At 41.5% G+C, this 27,849-nt stretch overlaps 1 protein-coding gene across 1 annotated transcript in view; it reads right to left on the reverse strand.

The window, feature by feature from the left end:
• The window catches only part of FER (FER tyrosine kinase), a 612,331-nt gene that overhangs the window by 253,747 nt on the left and 330,735 nt on the right, over positions 1-27,849 (reverse strand). The window lies entirely within an intron of this gene.

The raw sequence follows: 27,849 nt of genomic DNA on the forward strand, positions 1-27,849 counted from the left end.
AAAAAATTGTTACATTTTTTTCACTCGCCCCAGAAGTTTTGTGTATTTACTTTGTTAATAATAGTTTATACACTTTTCCTCCAGGAGGTCTGGACATGTTCTAGAGGTAAAGTTCATAAACCATTAGCAAGGTAGACTCTGCAAACCCACCACATCTCTTGGAGGAATGAACAATGAGGACGGAACTACGTTTTGGGATACTGCCAGGTTCTTGTGACCTGAATTGGCTAGTGTTGGAGAGAGGATGCTGAGCTTGATGGATCTGTAGTCTGACCCATCAAGAAACATCTTACACTCTTATATTCTATAAATTTCACCTAATTTTATTATTTTCAGTTCAGTATATTGGTTATGCCTACAGTGCTTGTGTAACCATCTGTCTTTTTTTGTTTAGTGAATCTGCATTATACCAATAACCTTTTTCTCATCACTGTTATTTAGTCAATCTAAGTCCATTAAAGAATCCATTAACTATATTAGTCATGAACCAGATGAAGAACGATGGGAACAATAAAGAAATACAAATATATGTGTACAATATATATATTTCAGGATTTTATACATTGCTAAGTTTCAATCATAAAAGCAAATAGGTTTGAATGCCAAAGGGGCTGACAATCATCATCAATTTTGAATAATTACCTAAATTAAATAATTTTACATCCAGAATAGCAATTATGCAAAAAAAAAAAAAGTACCAAACAAAATTTGTGTCCAAAAAGATAGGCAAATTTATCTAATGAATATTAGAATAAACAAAAAAGTTAATTCATAAGAGTTAGTTCCCTAACAAATAGTCTTGGAGAAACATCAACCCATGTAATACCTTTTAAACTTCTCTGCTCTCAATATGAATTCAAAGTAGCACAAATACAAATGAAACAGTACCCAAAGCAACCTGTATTTTGAACTAGTACAGTTCAAGGGAAGTTTATTATCTGTCACTTTTCTTTCTTTTTTTTTTGCCCAACTTCTCTCAAGATCATGGTGTCTACCCTTCTATAGAAGATGAGGTATTAGGAACCCATATTTCATAATGCAGAAAAACTAGTGTGGCAGGAAACAGGAAAAATATGAATGCATCAGACACTATATTTAAAGTAATAGCTCAAAGTTCTTCCTAAATATATTTTCTACTAATTCTGACACACATGGAAGCAAAATATATGATTAGATTATATAGTGATATTCTATCCTATCTACATTTTTTTCCAAATGTGACCAAAAACATGAGTAGTAGTTATTTCTGCTTTAAAATCTACCTCAATAACATCTTCAGAAAGATAACTTTTGGTATCATGATAATTATAAGCTCAGAATAGTATATACATGTATATATTGCATATATTTTAAGTTTTACAATATCTACTGCTGCTGATTGTAAAAACTTCTCTAGTTAACATCAGATAAGAAAATTCATTTTGCAATATATTTTCTCTTTATTCTTTGAAATTCTAATTCTCTAATTCAGATTTGATCAACCAAAAAGACTTTATTCTTCTCTGCAATGTATCAACCAGTTTTCCCCCTGAATGAACAAACCATATGTTAAGCACTTATAAAGTTTAGAATGTGCACTTGCATATTTTTCTCAAATATCACCCTGTACTTTACTAAAACCACCAAGGTCAAATACTAGTGTCAAGGCACTACTGTTTAGTGATTATGCAAATACAAGACACCCTTTCAATATAGTGTGAAAAGATATTAATACTTAATATTGGAAAAGATTAAGCCTACTACACTGAACAATTAATATACAGAATTGGAACACAAGATTTTCTTTTATGTTTATTAACTTTAAATAAAATAATTTTGGAAAATTCATAAACAAAATAAATATAGAGAGCCTTATTCATTAAAGACAGATTTTTCATAGGAACAAAATGAGAAAATGTCCTTTTTGAATAAAGCCCCTGGCTTGGATTTCTGCACCCCAAATATATAGCCTGCAATTTTTTTCATTAAAACTTAGCTGCTGAGCGCACAACCACTTCTTGAGCTCTTTTAGACCAAAATGCCGATGTACTAAGCTGTGATAACATGAACTGTTATTGTATGTTAATCACATTTCACACAGATTACAATGCAAGAGAAGTACAGAAAGGTTACAGGGACACCAATAAAGCAGTAGTTCTTCGTTTAACACACTACAAGATATGAATTTCCTGCCATGCCGAGTGTTGCTAATTTATCTGGGTAAATCTAGTCACGCCAGAGCGCAGTCCTAAAGTAATCTGAATCATTTTATTCAAATAACTTGGACTTTATCCTGGTCTGTTCAGCTGAATACACAACTGGCTGCATTCTATTGACTATACGAGTAAAGTTATCTGGGACTCTTTACTCATATAGGATATGTAGAAGATATGCAAGCAGTATTTGCGTAGGACAGGAAAAGTGATCTAGGATCTTGGTCTTACATCAGAGAGTAAACCTCCTCTAGTTGCAATCATATGACCTTCTAGTGGATTCCTTTCTAGAAGCCAGAAGTATTTGAGAGAGCAGTTTGGAGAGGCCATAAGAATGTATTACTTTGCTCTCAATATTCAAGCCATGACAGTAAGGGATGGGGGTGATAAAACATTTCTTTGATCTGTGATATTAGTGTTTGAAAAACATCCAACCCGATTGGTTTCTTTATAAGTAAGCCCTGAAAAATCAGAAATTATATTTGTCTTAGGCAAGAGGGAGCTATGAGAATCATAATTCCCTAAATTCTTCTGAGTTTTATCAAGGTTTTTGTCACTAGAGGTTTTAGAAGATATATATACACAAGCCCCTTTTCCCATGGCAGAGAAAAAGCATTCAAGGCTAGTCTGCTTTCTGATCTCTTACTAGAATAGAAGCTGGCACTTTCCTGTTCTGAGTTGTAAATAAATCTATCTCAGGAGTTCCCACCAAGAGAGGATACAAATCACAGATTCAGAGACAACCAATGAGGGTTTAACTGGCAACTAATCCTGTCTGCCAAAACATTTTCTTTCTGTCCCTGCCAGATAGTGGCTCCTAAAGTCCTCCAGTTTGAGATGGCCAAATACTAAATTCTGGCAACTTCCCGAAACAAGACAGACCCCATTCCTCCCTGCTTGTTAAAGGAGAATATGGGTACCTGATTGTCTATCTGGACCAGGACAATTTGGTTGATCACCAGATTTCTGAAAATCTTTAGAGCACAGTAAATTGTTCTTAGCTGCAAACACTATGTATTTATTTATTAATTATTTTTACCGCTAAATAAGAACAAGTCTAATCAGAACTGTGTACAATAACCTAAAAAATATAATAGCTTAACAAGGTACAAACCATTAGAACACATTACTCCAATTTTACACTCCTTACACTGGCTCCCTGTCCACTATAGAATACATTATACACAATTTAATATATAATGATTCTTCTACCTGGCTTTGTTTATTACTTCGTATTTACCAACCTAAGAGGCAATTACGCTCTCCACATAAAAATCTCCTGGAAGTCCCTACTGTCCATCTTGCAAGGCCTTGATATTACTAGAAGATATGCCTTCTCAGTTCCTGGCCCACTCACTCATGAAGATGTGTTATGAGGATTATGTGGATTGCTGAGCCACAAGGCCTGACATTCTCAGCATTGTCCAGGATGATCTCAGTTGACTCCGTCTTACTTATTCCATTGTAGACACTAAAGGGCCGATTTTAAAAGTAATGCATGCAGGGTACATTTGAGCGCGCCACTCAGCATGCACATATGTACACCCGATTTTATAACATGCACGCCCCTGCAGTGTGCTTGTTATTAAATCCGAGGTTGGCGCGCGCAAGGGGGTGCACACTTGTGCACGCCAAGCCCTAGGAGAGGCCTGATGGCTTTCCCCGTTCCCTCCAAGGCCGCTCTGAAATCGGAGCGGCCTTGGAGGGAACTTTTTTTTTTGGTCCCCCCCCACCTTTCCCTCCCTTCCCCTATCTAACCCACCCCCCAGCCCTACCTACATCCCCCCCCCCCCACCTTATCTCGATGAATTACGCCTGCCTCTGGTTTAGAATGTGCACTTACATATTTTTCTCATCCCCCAGCACAGGCTGCTGTGCCGGAGGATTAGGCCCCACCCCCCGGACTGCCCCCGAACCGCCGCCACTGCCCCAGACCGCTGCTCCGCCCCTGGCCCGCCCATTTTTGAAAGCCCCGGGACATACGCGCGTCCCAGGGCATGCGCGAGCCGCCGAGCCTATGCAAAATAAGCTCGGCACGCACGGGGTAGGTTTTCGGGAGTTACGCGCGTAACCCTTTGAAAATCTACCCTTAAGTCTGCAATTTTGATGGCAAGAAGAAAAGCCATGGCTCACAGGTTGTCTAGCAGGACTCCTATGAATTCCAATTCAGATGTCTTGATTAATTGGATTTGGTATAATTGACTACAAACCCTAGAAATTTCAACTTCTGGATGCTGTTGCACATGGATTTATTGCTTCTGCCTGAGAGCTACCTTTGATCAGTCATTCAATGAGTCAGTCGCAAAAGAATGTTACAACAGCAGCAAACAGTAAGAGATTTAGTGAAAACTTGTGAAGCTGATGCTAGGCCAAAAACAGTACACACTAGGAGTTAGTGGTCCTCTACAAATTTGAGTTTAGCTATATCTCTATGTGTGAGCATTCTTCCTTCAAATACAGAGAAAACAGCCAAGCTTCTTTGTTCAAAAGGGGTATGTGTTGGAAAAATGGACCCTTAAGCCAAGATGAGGTTGTTGCTACCTCCAGGGTAGTGACCCTGGAGGTCCTCATCATCGGGTGGTGATTCTGGAAGAGAAGACCCAATTGGACCTTCACCTATACCAACCCTCGCTCCCCGCAGGTTGAGCCCTTGGGTACTGGGGCCAGAAGGACTTAGGCACGGGTCATCCCAAGCGTGGAACCAGAAGACGAGAACTGAGGCAGCGTTGGATGAATCAAGGGGTCGAGGCAGGCAGCTGACATAAGAACCAGGAACAGAACAGATGTTGGGACAGGTAGCAATCAGCAGAGTCGGAAAACCAGGCAAGGAGTCAGGGCAAGCGGAGATCAAGCAGAGTTGAATACCAGGCAAGGAGTCAGGGCAGGCGGAGATCAAGCAGAGTCAAATACCAGGCAAGGAGTCAGAACTGAGAAACCAATCCCAAGAATGAGGAGCAAGGCAGGAACCGGAGACAAGGATCAGGAACACTGGAACCCGGAATCAGGAACAAGGCAAGGCAGAGTCAGGAACTCTGGGATCAGGAACACAGACAATTCACACTCTCTGAAGAACAGGACCTGTTGCTGAGGCAAAGTGGAAGCAGAAAGGCAGAGTTTAAATACCCGCCTAGCCCGACATAATCAGCCCGGGCCGCGGGGAACTTTTCTGCCACTGGCCCTTTAAATCCCAAGACTCAGCGCGCATGCGTGCCTAGACAGGCAGCCATGAGGTGCTGGAGTTAGCGGCATTCAGGGCTCCGTGAGCGCAGGCTGCGGTGGAGTCGGCGGCAAGGAGCGGTTATGGAGTGAGCTGAGCCAGGCCTCTGACTAGTGCAGGTGAAGGGATGCAGTCACAGGCCTGTGCATCCAGGGATCCTAACAGTATGATGGCACCTAAGATAATCATTTTGAACTTTTCTGTTGACAGATTATTTTTCAAGGCCCCTTAGTTGGCGTGGTTTAGGATGGGACATACTATGTTCCAGTTTTTTTGGGCAGCAGGAAGTGCCTGGAATAAAATTCTTGCTCTCTCTCCTGTAGTGATACAAATTTCACTGCTTTTGTTTTCAAAAGGGTAGAAAGTATTCTGAGAAAGTTTTCTTTTGCTGAGTGTCAATATCGTGTCCCTCATTTTGACTGAGTAGCAGTGTAGTGTTTAGAACTGCTACATCTATGGTGGTGATGTCCAAAGTCCTGATGTTACTACAAGCGAGCCAGACTTTGGAGACACTTTATTTGCTGAAAAAAGAAATACTTCCTGGACACTGAAAGAGAAGGTTATATTGAAACTTGTGGTAGAAGTGAGGATCTGAGGCATTGCATGGTGGTCCTTTAGGATATTCATAGCTCCTTGAGCATATATCCAAAGAGATTTCCTCTTGTACAAGGCACATCAGCAAGTCTTTCCTGAACATGGCCAGATGCATATAGTCATGAGAGTCCACTTTTATCTATAGCCATTGCAGATACTCTCGATGCTTTATTTATTTATTTATACATTTTTATATACCGACATTAGATCAAAGATATACATCGGTTTACAGATAAAAAAGGAAATAAGCGGGGGGGGGGGTACTTATTTCTTACAGTGAAGCATTTTCTTTAACAGTGCAATGAAATGAAACTTGAGGTTTATCAACGGGATAAGGAAACAAAATGGGAATATAAAAAGGATGAACAATTATATGTGAATTCTTCTAGCGCAATTTAAAGGGATTGGATAGCCTTAAAATGACACGTGTTGGAGAAAGCAGCATGCGACCGGGGACGGGGGTCGGACAACATGCTAACAGGGGAGGGCTAACAAGGAAGAATGATAGGGTGGTTGGGAGTATGCTCATTGGGGGAAGACTAGCCTGAAAAGCCAGGTTTTTAGGTGTTTTTTGTAGAGCTGTATTGAGGGTATGGATCTTAGTTGAGCTGGAAGGTTGTTCCAGAGAGAAGGTCCGGCTATGGAGATTGTGTGTTCTCTTGTCGTGGTTAGATGTGCTTCCTTTGGGGTGGGGTTGTGGAGAAGACAAGTGTTAGAGGATCGGAGAGTTCGCTGCGGTGTGTGGTATCGTAGGGGAGTGTTTAACCAATCCAATTTGTCATTGTGGAGTTACTTGTGAATGAGGGATAGAACTTAGTATTGTGTCCGGAAGGCGAAGGGTAGCCAGTGGAGGTCCTTGAGGATGGGGTGATGTGATCTGACTTCTTTTGGTTTGCGATGGATCTGGCTGCCGCATTTTGTAGTAGCTGCAGCGGTCTGATTGTGGCTGTGAGTAGGTCAAGCAGAAGGGAGTTATAGTAGTCAAGTTTTGAGAATATTATGGTCTGAAGGACGGTTCTGTAGTCGCATGGGAAGAGCAGCGGTTTGAGTCTTGAGTGTCTGGAGCTTGAAGAATCCGTCTTTGATGATTTGTTGCCAGAGGAGGTGGTTAGTGCAGTTAGTGTAGCTGGGTTCAAAAAAGGATTGGATAAGTTCTTGGAGGAGAAGACCATTAACGGCTATTAATCGAGTTTACTTAGGGAATAGCCACTGCTATTAATTGCATCAGTAGCATGGGTTCTTCTTAGTGTTTGGGTAATTGCCAGGTTCTTGTGGCCTGGTTTTTGGCCTCTGTTGGAAACAGGATGTTGGGCTTGATGGACCCTTGGTCTGACCCAGCATGGCAATTTCTTATGTTCTTATGCTTTTTGAGGTGGATTTCTGTATCAAGAGTGATTCCGAGGTTTCTAGCTGTAAGGGCTAGTTGATGGTTCGGGAGGGTTGTTGGGCTTTGATAATTGAGATGGCGGTTGGGGGTGTTGGAGATGTGAAGGATTTCAGTTTTTTTGAGGTTGAGGGAGAGTGAGAGCTGAGCGAGGAGTTGTGTTATGTCCGACAGGTGGGTGTCCCAGGTTTTTAAGCTTTCAAGGGAGGATTTGAGGGGGAGTAGAATCTGTACATCATCTGCGTATATGTAAAATTTAAGCCCTTTTTTAGAATGAAGGTTGCAGAGGGGGAGCATGTAGATATTGAACAGTGTTGAGGAGAGGGATGATCCTTGGGGAACGCCATGTGGTAGGGGGAATTGTTTTGATTGGGATGATTCTATTTTTACTGATAGGACCTGCCAGAAAGGTATGAGGCAAACCATTTGAGTGTGGTGTCACATAGGCCAATTCCTTCTAGTCTGGTCAGCAGGATGATGTGGTTGATTGTATCAAATGCGGCGGAGATATCAAGGAGTATCAGGAGGTATGATGTGTTCTTGTCCAGACCTCTAAGAATGGAGTCAGTGAGGGCTAGAAGGAGTGTCTCTGTGCTGAGGAATTTTCTGAAACCGTGTTGAGCTGGGTTTAGAATGGTGTGGTGTTCCAGATGTTCAGAGAGCTGTTTGTTGACAGTTTTTTCCAGGATCTTGGCAATGAAGGGCAGGTTGGAGATTGGTCTGTACTTGGCAGGGTCTGAGATGTCTAGATTCGGTTTTCTGGGGATAGGTTTGATGATTGCAGATTTGAGTGTCTGGGAAAATGCCCTGTTCCAGGGAGAGGTTAATGATGTCGGCAATTGGCTTGGCGATGATGTTTTGAGACTTGTTTTAGGAACTTTGTTGGAATATGGTCAAGGGGGTGTGTGGCTGGATTTGCTTTTCGAATTATTGGCTCCACTTCCGTTGATGCGATGTGATCAAATTGAGTCCAGGAGGGGATGGATATGTTGGGTGGTTCGGTAGGTTTCTAGTTGGTGTTAGGGATGTTTGCAATCAGGCTGGCGGTTTTGTTGCTGAAGTATTGTGCAAGATCTTCGCAGATTTTGTCTGGGTTTTCGTTTGCAGAAGGATTGTGGGAGGGGCTGGTCAGGTCGGATACATAGGCGAATAGTGTTTTAAGGTTGTATTGATAGTTGTGGATCCTTTCTGCGTAGAAGAGGCGTTTGGTGTTGTTAATATCAGTGTTGTAGGTATGGAGGAGGGTTTTGTATTTGTTTTTTAGTTCGGTGGATTGATTTCTTCTCCACGCTTTTTCTGTTTGCCTAAGAATGCGTTTAGAGTTTTTTTTAGCTCCAGTGTGTACCATGGAGTTTTGGTTTTGTTGGGGGTTTTGATTTTTTTAGTTATGGTAGGGCATAGGATCTTTGCTGTTTTAGCGGTTATTGAGATCCAAGAGTTAGTTGTGGTGTTTGCATCGTTCATTTTTAGAGACTTTAGGGCTTCTGGAAGGGATTCGATGATATCCTCTGACTTGCGAGCCTTGGTGAAATGTATGTATTTCTTGGGGGGGGGGGGGGTGTCGGTGACGGTTGGGGATTTTTTTAGGAATAGCTCGGACTGGATGAGCATGTGATCTGACCAGGGGATGGCAGAGGTTATGGGAGGGTTTAAGCTTGAGATGTGTTGATTGATGAAGATTAGGTCCAGGATGTGGCCTGCCTTCTAAGTGGAGGAGTTGATGATTTGATTGAAGCCAATGGCCGTCATGGTGTTGATGAGTTCACAGGTGGGTGAGGGGGGTGTTTTGTCAAAAGACCTGTGTGCTAAGCATATATGATGCTGATCTCACTCTTTGCCTTGAGCCATTAATGAATGGAAATAACCTTGATCCTCTTAAGAGATATAATTGAATTCTTGTGCTCCTTCCAAGATGGCAGAAACAGGGCCAATTAGGTTTTGAAGGATGCTATTTGAGATTGGCAATTAGCATTCCAACAGTACCTTCTCCCAAAACAGCCTAACATTTATGGCCTGGGGTGTGCATCTTAGACTTCTTAGTACATTTAAAGACAAATTTAAGCAGCACAGACTAGTGCAGCAATTGTGGCTGAATTCCTCAGCTAGATGGCCACAATAGTTGCTATCCAACATCTTATCCACCAGGGTTACAGTGTGTAGAGTTTCCCACAACCTATTCTAAATGCTTTGGTAGAGAGAACATAAGAAATTGCCTTACTGGGTCAGACCAAGGGTCCATCAAGCCCAGCATCTACTTTCCCAACAGTGGCCAATCCAGGCTACAAGTACCTGGCAAGTACCAAAACACTAAGTAGATCCCATGCTACTGATGCCAGTAATAGCAGTGGCTATTCTCTAAGACATGCCAAACATCTAAGACAAGCCAAACCTTTTTTAAACCTAGCTACACTAACTACACTTACCACATCCTCTAGCAGAAAATTCCAGAGCTTAATTATAAGTTGAGTGAAAAAGAATTTTCTCTGATTAGTTTTAAATGTGCTACTTTGCTAACTTCATGGAGTGCCTCCTAGTCCTTCTATTATCCAAAAGAGTAAATAACCAATTCACATTTACCCATTCTAGACTTCTCATGATTTTTAAAGACCTCTATTATATCCTCCCTGAGCCGTTTCTTCTCCAAGCTGAACAGCCCTAACCTCTTTAACCTTTCCTTATAGGGGAGCTGTTCCATCCCCTTTATCATTTTGGTCACCTTTCTTTGTACCTTCTCCATCACAACTATATCTTTTTTGAGATGCGGCAACCACAATTGTACACAGTACTCAAGGTGCAGTCTCACCATGAAGTGATACAGAGGCATTATGTCATTTTCCGTTTTATTCACCATTCCCTTTCCTAATAATTCCTAACATTCTATTTGCTTTTTTGACTACCACAGCACACTGAGACAATGATTCCAACTTATTATCTACTATGACACCTAGATCTTTTTCTTGGGTGGTAGCTCCTAATATGGAACCTAACATTGTGTAACTGCAGCATGGATTATTTTTCCTTATATGGATCACCTTGCATTTGTCCACATTAAATTTCATCTGCCATTTGGATGCCCAATCATCCAGTCTCGCAAGGTCCTCCTGCAATTTATCACAACCTGCTTGTCATTTAACTACTCTGAATAATTTTGGGTGGATGGGCACTAACACCAACTTTTTCGGTCTATCTAGGTATTTGAAGAAGTGAACTGGGATGCCTTGGGCTGACCCTTGACTTACAAATCATTTGAAATGGCCTTAGGCATTACCTGACCAAAATCAGAAAAGGAGAAAACATGTAGTTGAAAACTATTCTTTTTTCTGTGGAAAGGGTCCAAAGAGAGGTCAGGAAAGTATGTTTCTTTAGAGCTCAACACCTCTGACTCACAGAAACACACCAATGACTGCTTAGTCACTCTTTATAAAAATCGGAAGCAATATCTGAGGTTGTGCCAATCCTAGAACTAAGTGTCTTTCCAGATCAAAGGCTGGCTTGGGGCCTCAGAGTTAATTGTTGATTAGGATCTGGGGAGGCTTCCCCCTCTGAGATAGTTTCATTCTGACTCAGTGTGCTCAGCACCAACATCAATCCTTGATGCTGGAAGCTAAATGTTGACACTAAGATGCTCGACACAACATGGGAGGCCAAAGAAGGTGAGTCACTCGACACTATGAATGGAGTCCAGCCTAACACCAGTCATTCAGTACTCCTCACATATTGAGTAACTGCCTCTGCTATCTGCCTTCAAAGTTCTTCCTTATAGATAGCTGAGCAGAAGAGTCAATGAAGCTCAGAAGGAGGGCTGACCTTTCTCAAAGCTTGACTTCTGGAGACAGATAAAGGTGAGTTCTTAAGACAGAAGGCAGAACTTTCCTCGAAGCTCAGCCATTTCAGTAGTTGGCATCATGCTCCATCTACTCTTGGGTTGCAAGATGAGAGAACAACACATAAAACTATGGCAGCCAGGTATGTTAAGTGATTATTATGTACAGCAAATACTAATGCTTGGAAATACAAACTCCAGCTATGCATATAGGCTGAAGATAACCACAAAATAATCTGTTATGGATTTGAGAGGTTAAAGAATTAGCAGTAAGAAAAATGTACAGTGCTAATAATCAGGAGACCAGAAAGTCACTAAAACTAATATTGTATTATAACATAAAACTTTATGATAGGCATAGCCAATTGTAAATTACTGTGACTTCTGCTCATACAGAGAATAATTCTACTCATTAGCTTTGGTTTAGGATCTTTCAGAAAGTATATGTAACAGCAACAAAGATTTACAAATATTCCTGCAAACTAATCCTCAGAAGATACTTACACCAAAAGCTGGCAGTCAGCCAAGCTGAATTAAATGGAGATGGCATTTCAGAGATGAGAGCAATCTTCATGCAGGGCGTGTCTAAATCCCTTGGTTTGCCCAGAGGACATCGGCTTAAGCTGTAAACTCAGAATGACCCTGTCACACTGTTGCCAGCAAACCTTGGGAAAAAGCAAATGTGCTCGTGTTTTGCATGTAGTATTCTGTACTTTTCCATCTGTGTTCATACAGACATTCTAATGTTATTTCTTTTGTACATGTCCAACAGTGTACTGTCAGCATGGAATCTATCTTGTTTAGTTAGCAGAACTACCAGTTTACAGTTGTCTTCTTCAGCTTAAATGCATAGCTGAAGTTTAATGTATTCCCAAGCATTAGTATTTACAATACATAATTTCATATAACCTGCCTGCCACAAAGCCACAGTTAAAAGAGTAACACTATCAAAAGTTGGACTACAGTTAAAAGAGCTGCAATATAAGTTGTTTGGCCAAATATAGGTTGCTTAGCACAAGAATAAGCAATTCCATACTGGGTTAGACTAAAGTTTATCAAGCCCAGCATCCTGTCTCCAGCAGCATCAAATCCAGATCACAAGTACCTGATAGGAGCCTAAAGAATAGGTTCAATTCTTCTTGTTCATAACCAGGGATAAGCAGTAGCCTTTTCCATATAAACAGCTAATAGTTGTTTATGGATTTTTTTCTCCAAAACTTGTCCAAATCCTTTTTGAACCCAGCCATGTGAACTGCTTTCTTCACATCCTCTAGCAACAAATTACATGTTGAGTAAAAAAACAAACTTTCTTCAATTTGTTTTAAACGTGCTACCTATTCATGGAGCATCCCCTTGTCCTGCTATTATTAGAAAATGTAAAGAACCATAACATATTGATCCACTCCATCCCACTCAGAGTTTTATAGACCTCTATCATATCTCTTCTCTACCATCTCTTCTCCTGATTCAAGAGCCATAACCTCTTTAGCTTTTCCTCTTAGGAGAGCCGTTCTATCCACGTTATCATTTTGGTCACCCTCTTTTGTACCTTTCCTATTTCCGCTATAACTTTTTTGAGATGGGGCAACTAGAACTGCACACAGGGCCAGTGGAAGCACTAGGCGAACTAGGCCTTGGCCTAGGGCGCCGAGTATTAGGGGGCGCCGCAAGCAGTGGTATCCCGAGGGGAGCCAATGCCCCCGGGCGCAGGGAGGCTCATGCGGCCGCCAGTGGACCTCATCCCACTGGCGGCTGAGCAGCGACACGCATACAGCAGGCAGATCGGCAGGGCTGCGATGAAGCTCACATCACCACGGCCCGAAGAAAAAGATTGCGTTTAAACGTGCAGGTGCTCCTCCTCCTTCCTGCCTGTACGGCCCTGGAAGAAAACGTTGCCGGAGCCGCATGGGCAGGAAGGAGGAGGAGCATCAGCGCATGCAGAAGAGGAGCAGCACTTACGGGCCGCCGCGAATCCCAAGTCACAGCGGCCCAAGAAGAGGAAGAGGCCCGGTAGCAGGGTCGCTACGGCCTGAGAAGATCAGGGCTGCTGCAGAGCCCATCCTGCGGCGACCCGTGAAGAGGAGGCCCAGAGGTGAGAGAGAGGCTGAGGGTCTGTAGAGTGTGTGTGTGTATGAGATGAGTTGAGAGACTGTGTGTGGGAGTTAGGACCTGAATGTTTGCAGAGACAGCATGTGAGAGCCTCTGTGTGTATGAGAGAGAGAATGTAACAGTGAAAGCCTGTGCTTGAGCAGAGACAGCATGTGGGAGTGAGACAGAGCCTGCGTGTGTGAGAGTCAGACAGCATGTGCCAGTGAGAGATGTGTGTATGAATGATTGTATGAGAGAGAGCATGTGTGTGTGTGTGTATGAGAGAGAGAAATGCATGTGAGAATGAGAACCTGACTGTGTTTGAGGGAAGAAGATGGAGAGAAAAGAAATAGAAAAAAAGACAATATAAAAGGGATTGGCAAAAAAAATAAGAAAGGGAAGGTGGAAAAAAAAAGCCTGTGACCAACCGATTAGAAAACTAAGATCAGACAGCAAAGGTAAAAAAAAAAAAAAATTACTTTTTAGTGTGGCATATGTAATCTTTGGGAATGTGCAAGAATAGCACTTTCTTTATGTGGATCTCACAATGTACGAGCGCCGGAAACCCTTGGTATGCCACTGGGTGCGAACCATATGGGGCCGCTAGCGGCAGCAAAGAGGAGTGAAGATTTGGCAGGCCGCAAGCAGTGCCCAACCTGCTTGCGACCCAGAAAACCTCACAGCCGGTGGGCGTGATCGAGAACGATGTAGGAGTCAGGGCTGAGACTGGGGGGGGGGGGGGGGGGGGCGTGCCTAGGGCGCCTAATCCTCTTGCACCGGCCCTGACTGCACACAACACTCAAATGGCAGTTGTACCATGATGATATCTTCTGTTTTATTTTCCACTGCCACCCACTTACCTGATGATTTCAAAAGTTTTGTCCACAGTGACTCCAAGATTCTTTTCCATGGTGGTGATGCCTAATATAGAATCTAGCAGTCTTTATCTATCTTTGATTTATGCTTTCCTATATTCATCACCTTCCAATTTCCCACATTACATTTCATCTGCCATTTAGACACCCAAATTCCCCAGTCTTGCAAGGTCCTCTTGCAATTCCTCATAATCAGCTTATTTAACTAATTGATAATTTTGTGTCATATGCAAATTTGATCACCTCACTCATTAATCCCTTTGCCAAACCATTTATACTAAAAAGCACCAATCTCAGTAGTGATCCATAGGGCATTCCACAATTTACCTTTCTCCCCTGAGAGAAATGATCATTCAGTCCTACCGTTTGTTTCCTATCTTTTAGTCAGTCACCAATTCACAATAATAGGGATGTGAATCGGGCTTTGGACGATTGAAAATATCGTCGATATTTTCAAAATCGTCAGAAATCGGGGGCTCCCCCAAAACGATAAGGAAAACCCCACGATATTGATCGTGGGGGTTCCCTTATCGTTTTGGGGAGGGCAGGAAAAACGGCACACAAAAATAACCCCTAAACCCACCCCGACCCTTTAAAAGTAACCCCTTAGCTTCCCCCACCCTCCCGACTCCCCCCAAAACCTTTTACAAGTACCTGGTTGTCCAGTGGGGGTCCCGGGAGCGATCTCCCATGATCTCCCGCTCCGAGCCATCCTCCCGCTCCTGGGCCGTCGGCTGCCACTAATCAAAATGGCGCCGATGGCCCTTTGCCCTTACCATGTGACAGGGTATCCATGCCATTGGCCGGATCCTGTCACATGGTAGGAGCACTGGATGGCCAGCGCCATCTTGTGCTCCTACCATGTGACGGGGCTGACCAATGGCACCAGTAGCCCCTGTGACATAGTAAGGGCAAAGGCTATCAGCGCCATTTTGAATACTGGCAGCCGACGGTCCGAGTGCAGGAGGTCGCTCCCAGACCCCTGCTGGACTTTTGGCAAGTCTTGTGGGGGTCAGGAGGGTCCCCCAAGACTTGCCAAAAACCCTGGGGGTCCAGCAGGGGTCCGGGAGCGATCTCCTGCACGCGGGCCATCGGCTGCCAGTAATCAAAAAGGCGCCGATGGCCTTTGCCCTTACCATGTGACAGGGTATCCGTGCCATTGGCCGGATCCTGTCACATGGTAGGAGCACTGGATGGCTGGCGCCATTGGATGGAGCTTTGCTGAGCTGGAGAGCGGGATCCGTTCGGTGCTGTCGAATGGCATCACACACTTGTGGCCAGTTTATCCTGTTGCATATGGAGAAGCCCATTTATAACAAGCAAGCTCACTTTTCTTCTAGTTTGAACAGCTTTACAGTTGAAGTCAATTTATGTGAACATTTCTGGGGAGAATAAGTTATCTTTCACTTATTCTAACCTTCCCTCATCTCTTAATTTATGTTTGTTGGATATTTACATTTCCTTTTATTCCAACTAACTTTCTTGAAGCAGTCCTTGCAGGAGATTTGCTGTCCTACATGCCTACTTCTCAATTCGGTTGTCTTTTGCAATTGCCTCTTTTTCCTTTGAAGGTACATTGAAGTATGAAATGTTACAATCTTCCCATTTTCACCTTTACCATTTCTTACTCTCTTTTAGGCGTTGCCAGTCACATATTGATGCAAGAAAGTATGCCCTCTCTCTCTGTATCAGTTTTCTCTTCTCTTCCATTTCTTGATAAATAACTTTAAGGTTCAATTTTGGAGCTTCTAAATATGAGGAAAATTAAATAAAAATTAATGCTGTTCGTAACCTTCATATTTGTTTTAATTTTCTTTTCTTTAACCAGCATCTTTTTACCACTCTCTCTAATATTAGATAATTTTATATGGATTACAGTAAATATAAAACATTTAAAATGATAAAGAAATGTTTAAAATGTGTGCAATTTGAAATATTGCTGTTATTGTATTGATTTTAATTATGCATGTATCCTCTATTACCCGCCGAGATTTGTAGATCAGCAGGCTACAAATTGTTTGAATCTAATTTGATTCTATTTATTTATTTAAAGTTCTACATTACATCAGGCTACACTACCATTATCCAAGTGACATTTGTATTCATTATCCACAGAATATCAATCAAGGTTATAACAAATCTCTTAATTGTTTCCATTTACACTTTAGATTTTGTCATTTTAAAAATTCTGATACAAAGAGGAAACTGATGAATGCTAGCAAAGAGTATTCATGGGCCAGCGATATGTTTATCCCTTCTCTGGGTCTACCAGCAAATGTCTCTAGGTTGAAGAGAAGGGATCCATGACCATTATATATAATGATGTTAGTGGCAGCTGATTGAGCTGGGCTTTTGTTTATTTGAGAGAGAGAAGAGAGAGAGAGAGAGAGAGATTAACAATAGTAACTAACAATTGCCACAAAGTTTTTTAGCTTTCTTTGTTCCAAGTAAACAATGTACTCTTACTAACCACTACAATTTTTGCAGCAAAGCCATGATATTTACATATCCAAACACCTTAATCATATCCCAGGGCAACAGAGAATGCACAACAATTGAGTTTGCACAAGAATGCTATTCTTATACAGATAGTGCTATCAGTAAATACTAATGTGCATTTTAAAGTTTTCAAACATATGGAATGTTGGAAATACTTATGTAAAAGGGATCTGTGTCTCCCAGTCTGGGAGTAAAATAACTCAACAAACAAGGGATAGACAATCATCAAATTTGGCTCACTGGTCAAAAATGGGAATATGCTGGACAAGATTCAAAAAGAGAAGGGCTGGGGGAGACTATGAAGAAGCAGACGAGCATAAAGGGTAATTTTTTAACAAAGGCTTCTGTTCTGTGTGTACTGAGGAAGGGCTTGGAATAGGACCTCAGAAAACAGACATAATTAGGATTGAAAGTGATGCAAATCTCAATGAATTTTCAGAAGGCTGCATTTGCAAGAAGATAGCAAAACTTGGAGCCTGATGCAATACATCCATGAGTATTAAGGGAATTTAGGGAAGATCTGGCAGCTCTACTGTCTGACCTACTGAATGCTTTTCTAGAATCAGAAGTGGTTCCAAAGAACGGAGCAGGTGGATGCGATTTCTCTTCAGAAAAAAAGAAGTAAGAAGATAAATGGAACTAGTCTACCTTTGGTGGTAAGTAAATTAATAGAATCAATGCTAAAATAAAGGATAGTGCAATTTCTGGAATGCAATGGATTAAAAGATCCGAGGCAGCATTGTTTTACCAGAGGTAAGTCTTGTCAGATGAAACTAATCCATTTCCTTGGACTGGGGGACCAGAGACAGGCCAGAAGAGAGATCAGCTGCAGTATATAACACGGCATTACAGATGGTTAGGGTTAACCCGCAGGGCAGAATCAGGCTGGATCCAGGTACAATTAGCTAGAGCAAGAACAGGAAAAGGCTGTGCAGGACAGGACTGGCTGAATGACAGGATCCTCTGCCTGACCAGCCATCTCTCCCTCAAGTTCAGCCTTCAGGCTCTAGTGGCTGGAAGGACTTCACAAGAGGTGCACTTGGGAAACAAGACAGCACCCACTAGGGCAGGACTGGCTATGGAAACAAACAGGGAACAGAAGGATGCCTACAAACAACACACAAGACAAGAGTGCCCCATAGGACTCCATTCCTTTATTGCTTTTTTCTTCACAAACTGAAGGCTGTTCCGTTAGCAGTTTACTTTTCTGTCCTGTGATATTTTATTAACATGTTTTGTTCGATTTGACTGATTTAATTTATGTGACTTTTCTTTCCTGCTCCGAGCTACTGGAGAATGTGGGATATAAATTTTTTAAAATAAATAAAGTGCACTTGGGAAACAAGAAGGCACCCACTAGCTCAGGCCTGGCAGCTGAAATTAGCAGAAAACAGGAGGATGACCACAAACAAACACAAGGCAAGAGAGCACCACCAAACTAGACAGAACAAAGCTAAGACAGGACAAGCACAGACAAGAGGACTAACAAAACTAGGGCCACACACCAGGTAGGAACAAAGCAGACAAGGCAAGAGTTAAGACAAACTACAACACAAACAGAACAGAGTATACACCAGTCAAAAACAAGAACACGAACAAAAACTCGTGCCCAATACCAAACAAGGAGAAGGACTAAGATGCAGGAACAAATGGGGGACACAGTAAGAGCAGGGAAAACTCAAAGATGAATCCAAGTACTCTGTATGATATAGGTTTATAAGTTTCTGGCAGTGTTTGAAAATAGCCACCAGCAGGACCTCCAAGTCATAGGGTTTAGAGGACTGAGACAGCAGATTACATAAGAACATGCCATACTGGGTCAGACCAAGGGTCCATCAAGCCCAGCATCCTGTTTCCAACAGAGGCCAATCCAGGCCATAAGAACCTGGCAATTACCCAAAAAACTAAGTCTATTCCATGTTACTGCTGCTAGTAAAAGCAGTGGCTATTTTCTAAGTCAACTTAATTAATAGCAGGTAAATGACTTCTCCTCCAAGAACTTATCCAATCCTTTTTTAAACACAGCTATACTAACTGCACTAACCACATCCTCTGGCAACAAATTCCAGAGTTTAATTGTGCGTTGAGTAAAAAAAGAACTTTCTCTGATTAGTTTTAAATGTGCCCCATGCTAACTTCATGGAGTGCCCCTTAGTCCTTCTATTATCCAAAAGTGTAAATAACCAAATTCATATTTACCCATTCTAGACCTCTCATGATTTTAAACACCTCTATCATATCCCCCCCTCAGCCGTCTCTTCTCCAAGCTGAAAAGTCCTAACCTCTTTAGTCTTTCCTCATAGGGGAGCTGTTCCATTCCCCTTACCATTTTGGTCACCCTTCTCTGTACCTGCTCCAGCTGGCATGAGGGCAGCACGGCACACATAGTTGGATTTCAGCAAGGCCTTTGATATGGTTCTGCATAGTTGACTTATTAAAAGAGAGGAAAAAGAGAGTAGGATTAAATGGTCAGTTTTCTCAGCGGAAAAAGGTAAATGGAGTGCTCCAGGGATCTGTATGAAGACTGGTGCTTTTTAATATATTTATAAATGATTTGGAAAGGGATATGACAAGCGAGGTGATCAAATTTGCAGATGACACAAAATTATTCAGAGTAGATAAATCACATGCGAATTGTCATAAATTGCAGACGGACCTTGTGAGACTGGAAGATTTGGCATCCAAATGGCAGATGAAATTTAATGAGGACAAGTGAATATAGAGAAAAATAACCCATCCTGTAGTTACACAATGTTAGGTTCATATAAGGAATTACCACCCGGGAAAAAAAGATATAGGTGTCATAGCGGACAAAACATTGAAATAGTCAGCTCAATGTGCTACTGTGGTCAAAAAAGCAAACAATGTTAGGAATTATTAGGAAGGAAATGGTGAATAAAATGGATAATGTCATAATGCCTCTGTATCACTCCATGGTGAGACCACAACTTGAGTACTGTTTGGAATTCTGGTCACCGCATCTCAAAAAAGATATAGTTGCACTGGAGAAGGTACAGATAAGGGCAACCAAAATGAACGGCTAAAGAGGTTAGGACTGTTCAGCATGGAGAGGAGATGAATGAGGGGGGGAATAGGATAGAAGTCTAAAAAATCATGAGAGGTCTAGAACAGTTAAACGTGAATCGGTTATTTATTCTTTCAAATAATAGAAGGACTGCAAGTCATTTCATGAAGTTAGCAAGTAGCACATTTAAAACAAATTGGAGAATGCACAATTAAGCTCTGGAATTTGTTGCCGGAGGATGTGGTTAAGGCAGTTAGTGTAGCTGGGTTTAAACAAGGTTTGGCTAAACTCCTGGAGAAGTCCAATAACTGCGTGTTTACTAATTAGAATGTCGGGGAGATACCAGTTCCTGAGATGGTTTTCAGGGGTGATGAGTCAGATGAACTGAACGAAATCACTGTGAACCTGGAATATGTAGTAGGCCAGACTGACAAACTAAAAAGAGTGGCAAATCACCTGGACCGGATTGTATGCATCCTAGGATACTGAAGGAACTCAAAAGTGAAATTTCAGATCTATTAGCTAAAATTTGTAACCTATCATTAAAATCATCCATTGTACCTGAAGCCTGGAGGGTGGCCAATGTAACCCCAATATTTAAAAAAGGCACCAGGGATGATCCGGGTAACTATAGACCAGTGAGCCCGACTTCAGTGCCGGGAAAAATAGTGCAAACTATTCTCAAGATCAAAATCGTAGAGCATATAGAAAGACATGGTTTAATGGAAAACAGTCAACATGGATTTACCCAAGGAAAGTCTTACCTAACAAATCTGCTTCATTTTTTTGAAGGGGTTAATAAACATGTGGATAAAGGTGAACCAGTAGATGTAGTGTATTTGGATTTTCAGAAGGCGTTTGACAAAGTCCCTCATGAGAGGCTTCTAAGAAAACTAAAAAGGGATAGGAGGCGATGTCCTTTCGTGGATTACAAACTGGTTAAAAGACAGGAAACAGAGAGTAGGATTAAATGGTCAATTTTCTCAGTGGAAAAGGGTAAACAATGGAGTGCCTCAGGGATCTGTACTTGGACCAGGGCTTTTCAATATATATATAAATGATCTGGAAAGGAATACAACGAGTGAGGTTATCAAATTTGCGGACGATACAAAATTATTCAGAGTAGTTAAATAACAAGCGGATTGTGATACATTACAGGAGGACCTTGCAAGACTGGAAGATTGGGCATCCAAATGGCAGATGAAATTTAATGTGGACAAGTGCAAGGTATTGCATATAGGGAAAAATAACCCTTGCTGTAGTTACACGATGTTAGGTTCCATATTAGGAACTACCACCCAGGAAAAAGATCTAGGCATCATAGAGGATAATACTTTAAAATTGTTGGCTCAGTGTGCTGCAGCAGTCAAAAAAGCAAACAGAATGTTAGGAATTGTTAGGAAGGGAACGGTTAATAAAACGGAAAATGTCATAATGCCTCTATATTGCTCCATGGTGAGACTGCACCTGGAATACTGTGTACAATTCTGGTCACCGCATCTCAAAAAAGATATAGTTGCAATGGAGAAGGTACAGAGAAGGGCGACCAAAATGATAAATGGGATAGAACAGTTCCCCTATGAGGAAAGGCTGAAGAGGATAGGGCTGTTCAGCTTGGAGAAGAGACGGCTGAGGGGGGATATGATAGAGGTCTTTAAGATCATGAGAGGTCTTGAACGAGTAGATGTGAATCGGTTATTTACACTTTCAAATAATAGAAGGACTAGGGGGCATTCCATGGAGTTAGCAAGAAGCACATTTAAGACTAATCGGAGAAAATTCTTTTTCACTCAATGCACAATTAAGCTCTGGAATTTGTTGCCAGAGGATGTGGTTAAGGCAGTTAGTGTAGCTGGGTTCAAAAAAGGTTTGTATAAATTCTTGGAGGAGAAGTCCATTAACGGCTATTAATCAAGTTTACTTAGGGAATAGCCACTGCTATTAATTGCATCAGTATCATGGGATCTTCTTATTGTTTGGGTAATTGCCAGGTTCTTGTGGCCTGGTTTCGCCTTTGTTGGAAACAGGATGCTGGGCTTGATGGACCCTTGGTCTGACCCAGCATGGCAATTTCTTATGTTCTTATTAATCAAGTAGTCTTAGGGAATAGCCACTGCTATGAATGGCATTGGTATCATAGAATCTACTTAATGTTTGGATACTTGCCAGATACTTCTTGTAACCTGGTTTTGCTGCTGTTGGAAACAGGATGCTGCACTTGATGGATCCTCAGTCTGACCCAATATGGCAATTTTCTTACATTCTTATGAGTGGTAGGCAACAAAAGGTAGTGGTAAACTGAATTCATTTTGAGGAAAAGAGTTACCAGTGCTGCAGGAATTGGTCCTTGGTCTGGTTCTAGACAACATTTTCATTAGTGATACTGCTGAAGGGCTACTGGGAAAGGTTGCATTTTTGCAGATAACAAAATCTGCAACAGGTTAAATACCATGGAAGACCTAGAAAGTATGAGGAGATCTAGTGAAGCTTGAGTAATGTTCTAAAGCAGGATTCTCCTGTCCTCGAGGGGTGCAAACAAATCTGGTTTTCAAGATATAGCTAATGCAGAGGTGGGCAATTCTGATCCTCAAGGACTACCAATCAGTCGTGTTTTCAGGATATCTTTAATGAACATGCATGTGTAGGGATGACAGAGCAAATCTTCTGGGCTGGAGCAGAAAACCACCCTGCATGAGAAAAGCCTGCAGTCAATCTTAATTTTTATTAATATTAACAGAAAATCAACATACCAGTAGACGCCTATCTTTGGAGTTATTCTGACAACAACTTCAGAAAGGGTCAGGATCTCCTTGCTCCTGGAGATGCAGGGGCCTCCTGATCCTAACTGGGCTCACATTCTTATTCCCCTCCTAGCAGGGTCCCACTCACAGAGCTCTCTCCCTCTGTAGGATTGAAGGTGGACCACAGAGCTCTCTCCCTCTGTAGAATTTAAGGTGGATTTAAGGTGGACCCCCTTTAACCTAGGTAGAAGCAGGCTCATTCCATTGCATCATGATACATACTTGCATACAATTAAGGCAATGTGCATGCAAATCTATCTCATGCATATTTATTAGGGATATCATAAATACCTAACTGGTAGATAGTCCTTGAGCACCAGGATTGCTTACCCCTAGACTAATGCGTATACATGAGATAAATTTGCATACAACTGAGGAAGCAAGCATGTTGAATTAGGAATATCTGAAAGCCCGAACCGTATGTGAATCTCGAGCACCAGAGTTAGACAACCCTGGTTTAGAGTCTGGCAGCTAGGATTTAATGCTAAAGCCTAAGGGAGCAGTACAGCATAGAGAAGTGAACTTCTAAGCACAAAACGGGGGGGGGGGGGGGGGGGGGGAATGATCATATCTGATGCTTTTAAGGTGGCTAAGCATGTAGACAAGGCAATGACAAAAGCCAGAAGGCTACTTGGGTACATAGAGAGAAGAAGAGACAGCAGAAAACAGGAGGCAATATTACCTCTGTATAAATCTTTTTTAGACCTCATGTGGAATACAATTCTATGTACCATTCCAGAGAATCATTAAAAGGATATAAATTGGATAGAGTTGGTTCAGAGGGCTTTTACTAAAATGGTTAGTGGTTTTTGATATAAATCATATGGGGACAGATTTAAAAATCTAAACATGTATACCCTTGGGAGGAAAGGAGAGAAAGGGGAGATATGTTAGGGCAATTATAAAATTCCAAAGAATAAATGCACAGGAGGTAAGCTTCTTTAACAGAAAAGTGGCTCTGGAACATGGCACCATGGGGTGAGGGTGATAGGGGATAGACTCAGGAGTAATGTAAAGAAATATTTATTTACAGAGTAATTGATGCATGGCCCAGCCTCCCTGTGGAAGTGGTGGAGATTAGAATAGTACTAGAATTCAAGAAAACATAGGCTAAGCACAGAGAATCTCTGAGGTAGAGGAAGGGACTATAAAGCTGAGCAGGAGATGGGTGGACTGGATGGGCTGTATGATTTTCATCTGCAGATATGTTCATTGTCTCTATGTTCAAATACCAGAAAACTTCAGGTAAACATTTTGAAAGAATGGACCCTCTAAAGACTGCTCATTGATTTTGCATGCGACACACCTCCCTCTCCCCACACACACAAATATAGACAGACACACCCATGCTGATATCTGAGATTTATCATGGTTTGTGTGCATATTTGTCTGCTTCTCCAAAATGTCATTTTTCTTCTGATTTTTATTATACTAAACAATTTTAACACTGGGGATCCACTTTGCTTTCCTTGCTTTCTAAAGTTTTAATTTCCACCAGAAAGGTTGTAGTAACTGCTTCAGTTGTTCCCCCCCATCTATGCCTGTCTGCTTGTTTTGCTCTGGGCAAACTGCTGAAGGGTTGTTTGGGGGATGGGGTTTGCAGGGGGGGGGGGATTTTGGAATGGTGCACTTACAAACATTTCACCTAAAGCCTCCTATAGACACACATGAACAATCTTAAAAAATACCATGTTTTATTCTGAAATAGTCTTGTCTCCTCTTTTCTAGAAGATGTTTCTTTGCTTCATAGCCATGACACAAAGATTCCAACATGTTAAAACAAGTAAAAATCCATACTGAGGAATAGCATTAGGATTGTTACCTGGCTCCATATCAAAAGGAACAGGCTAATCCAGTTCTGGTTTTACCCCATTGCAATCAGAGACTTAATAGTCCTAAATGCCCCACTGGTTTACCTAAAAAAAATCAAAACTACAATTCCTTGCATGCAATAGGAGCAGGTAGCATCCTACACAGCATATAATATATACGGTAGCAGAAGAGCTCAACTACACCCTTCTACACAAGTGTTAGAAAGCACTCTTGAAGCTATGCCCTACTTATTAGGACTGTTGCATATGACTGGCTGCATGGCTCTCTCAAGTGGGATAAACATAATTCAAAAATCAGTTTCAACGGACGTGACCATGTGGTTTGGCTAAAGCACTGCATGAAAAAACAGTGTTTCTAAGGCTTCAACATATCTGGCGATTAAGCGTTTGGGTTGGTTTCAGGAGGGAGAAAGGATCACTAACTTACAGGAAGAATCTTTGCTGGGGTTAAAGAAGTTCTGAGGCCAGTCTCAGAGGAGATTTCTCCTTTAAACTTTGACCAGCAAGATAACAATCACCCAAGTCAGTCATCTAAGGAAGTGGGAGAAAAGGGAAATGGAGGGGAATAAAAGCAATCATTTTTACTATTCATTGATTTATGACATGCTAAGTATAAATAATATCTCAGTATGGTATAGCCAAGAAATAAAAAATGCATTATACATAAAATGACAAAAATCAAAGCATATAAGAAATTAAAATTCATAATGCAAATCACAAAGAAATAATGGCAATCATAAATTAGCTCATAAATGCTAAACGGTAAATTTTATATTAGCTATCAACTTATCCTTCAGAGCTACTAGAAATACTATAATTAGACGGCATGCTATCTACTGTCAGTTCTAATTAACATAATAAGTATCAGTCCCATAAATCCATCCATAATAGACTAAATTTTAACAACCATATCACTTCTGAATTTAGAATTTCAAAAGACAGAGAATGTTCAGTTATTAATCATTAGATACTACAGACTTGTCTAAACAAAGGAAGAGTATTCCATAAAGGTAGTTTGTGGCATGAAAATACATGCTGCCTAGAACAGGCTAGATGAGCTATCTTAACAAATGGCACAGAGAGAAAGGAGGTCCCAAGAAGATCTTAGTTATCTGGCAGGAAAAAAAAAAAGGTGTTAGAAGGGTATAGACATAAACAGGCCCTGCCTTATGGAGAGATTTGAAGGCCAACAGAATATTTTTAATCTGGATATGGCAAAAAATAGGCAGATAATAGAAGCTGTGAACAGTAGGGGTAATATGATCTTTAATGCTAATATCAGAGAAAAGTCTGGCAGAAATGTTTAAATTAATTGAATCTTGTTAATAGACTTAGCAGGAAGGCCCGCTAACAAGTTGTTACAATAGTTGAGATAAGAAATTATCATCTGGACCACTGCCAACAAATCTGTCCTATTCAGTAAGGTCAGAATAGTCCTAAATGTTAGAGATGGGGGGGATGAAGAACTGATATGCACTGACTAGGACAGGTTCCTATGTGTAATAGTGTATGATGATCTCAAGGTAGGGGAACAGCATAAGACATTGGCCAGAGCCAGAGGAATACTGGGATGCATAGGAGGAAGAATAATTAGTAGAAAAAAAGAAGTGATACTGCTTCTCCAAAGGTCATTGTTTAGGCTTTACCTAAAATGCTGTGTTCAGTTCTGAAGGTTGCATATCAAAAAGGACAGAAATAGATTAGAGGTGGTCCAGAGAATGGCAAGCAAAACGGTATGGAGTCTGCACCAAAAGCCATATAAGATGAGATTGAAAGACCTAAATATGTACATCCTAGAGGAGAGGACAGACAGGGAAATATGACAGAGACACAAATTCCTGACAGGAAAGTGTAGAATTAGGAGTTGTGATAAGAAGCTTCAAGGGGGTAAACAAACTTGGGAACATCAGAAAATTTGTTTTTCTTGGAAAGCATGGTAGATGCCTAGAATGCTCACCCAGAGAAAGAGGTTAAGAAAAAAATGGTAATGGAACTCAAAAAAGTATTGGTTAAAAACAGAGGATCAATGGAGATAAGAGGATGGTAATTAAGCATGGAGAAGCGGTTACAACCCTAAACAGTAGTGATATGATTACATCAGTTAACCAAGAAAGCTCAGCATGATCATAAGTAATGGAAGCTATTTAGGTCATACTTTGATAATACAATCAAACTAGAAGCAGAGTCTATTTGGCAGGCTGCATGTTCTGTAATTCCTATGGTAGACATTCTAGTAGAAAGACAGGCACTCATTTAGCCAGGTTTGTCTGGCAGATTGCACAGGAGATTGGATGATTGGCCAATGGGCACGCTAGTATCACTGGATATTAAGAATTATCACAGATCATTATGGTTAAGCATGGCAAAAATGGGCACTGGTGGAAAATAAGTGGGGATCTGTATAGTCTTTCACCTAAAATAAAATACAGAGAAAGACAAAATAGACTACCCTGCATATGATGAAATCTTGTACATGGTCTAACTCTGTATAGCTGGGATATATATTTAGCAGTTGGACAGGACAACTGGGCAGTCTGGATGGTCTTTTTTTGCCATCATTTATTATATCACTATGGGCCTCATTTTCTAAAGTATCACAGGCCTGAAATACTTTAGAAGATGAGGGGCGGGCCTGCGCTAGCCGGCAGCGATCGCACCATCGCGGTGCGATCGCTGCCAGTTTCGCACCCAATAGCGCCACCATAGGAGGTGTAGCTATTGGGAGCGAAATAGGCAGCAAAAAGGCACTTACCTTTTCGCTGTCGTCGCGGAGTCGGCCCCGGTGACGCCCCGACGACTCCTCTTCCGGGGCCGACTCCACCCCCATTTTGGTATCGCACGCGAAAAGGGACATTTCGCATGCGAAACGTCCCTTACCGCGTGCGATACGTTTGGAAAATGAGGCCCTATGTTTGCTATGTTAGAACATATTCCATTGAGGTTTCATTATTCTAACCACTAGGTTAATGCTTAATTTCCCCTTTGTCAATCATATTAAGTGATGAAGGTATCTAACTGCCTATTGTTTGATAGCTCACACAAATCAGCTATAGCCCAACTCTGCTGGCCAAGTGGATATAACATAGTAACAGCAGAAAAGGTCAAAATGGTCCATCGAGTCTGCCCAGCAAGCCTCTTATGGTAGTATCTGCTGTGCCATGCAGGTTACCCTCATGTTTCTCTTAAGGGTAGCAACTGCTGCTCCGTGCACTTATTCCCAAACCTTATGATAAACCATTAAAAAAAACCTAACATTTTTACTGAGTGATAAACCTTCTTGAAAATTCAGACAGTGCTGATGTGTTTTGCTTATGGACTTGGTCTTAGAAGCAGTCCTGTGCTTTTTCACATGGATGATTGTCAGTACCCCAAGACAGTAAAAGTCAGGACCCATGTTTGTTGTCATCTGAATCCAATTCCTCTTCAACCATGACCCCCATCAAAGCGGACAGTGATGCTGTAGACATGTCAAAGCATCAAGGCTTATTGGTTAAAGATAGTAATACCTTGTCTTTTAAG

The sequence above is a fragment of the Rhinatrema bivittatum genome, chromosome 1 (assembly GCF_901001135.1).
Source record: "Rhinatrema bivittatum chromosome 1, aRhiBiv1.1, whole genome shotgun sequence".
Lineage (NCBI taxonomy): Eukaryota > Metazoa > Chordata > Amphibia > Gymnophiona > Rhinatrematidae > Rhinatrema > Rhinatrema bivittatum.